This window comes from Eimeria mitis, genomic scaffold (assembly GCF_000499745.2).
Source record: "Eimeria mitis Houghton genomic scaffold, Emh_scaff96, whole genome shotgun sequence".
NCBI classification, from domain to species: domain Eukaryota; phylum Apicomplexa; class Conoidasida; order Eucoccidiorida; family Eimeriidae; genus Eimeria; species Eimeria mitis.
Window position 1 is genome coordinate 28,303 of NW_013577087.1, and position 260 is coordinate 28,562.

Sequence of the window (260 nt, forward strand, 5' to 3'; positions counted from 1 at the left end):
CTGCATGTTGTTGGTTTTGTCTCCCCAGGAGAACTGAACGACATACTCGCTCACTTTCTTGAACGTGCGCCCGAGGTCTGGGGTATAGAACAGCTGGTGGTTGCACTCTTCTCCCCCGCTGCCGCCGCTGCTGCTGCTGCTGCTGCTGCTGCTGCTGCTGCTGGTGGGGGTGGGGCGAGAGTAACACGCATCCGTCCAGGTAGAGAGAAGCGCGTAGGTGCTGCGGGTTGGGTGGAAGTGGAAGTTATGTATGGTGGCGG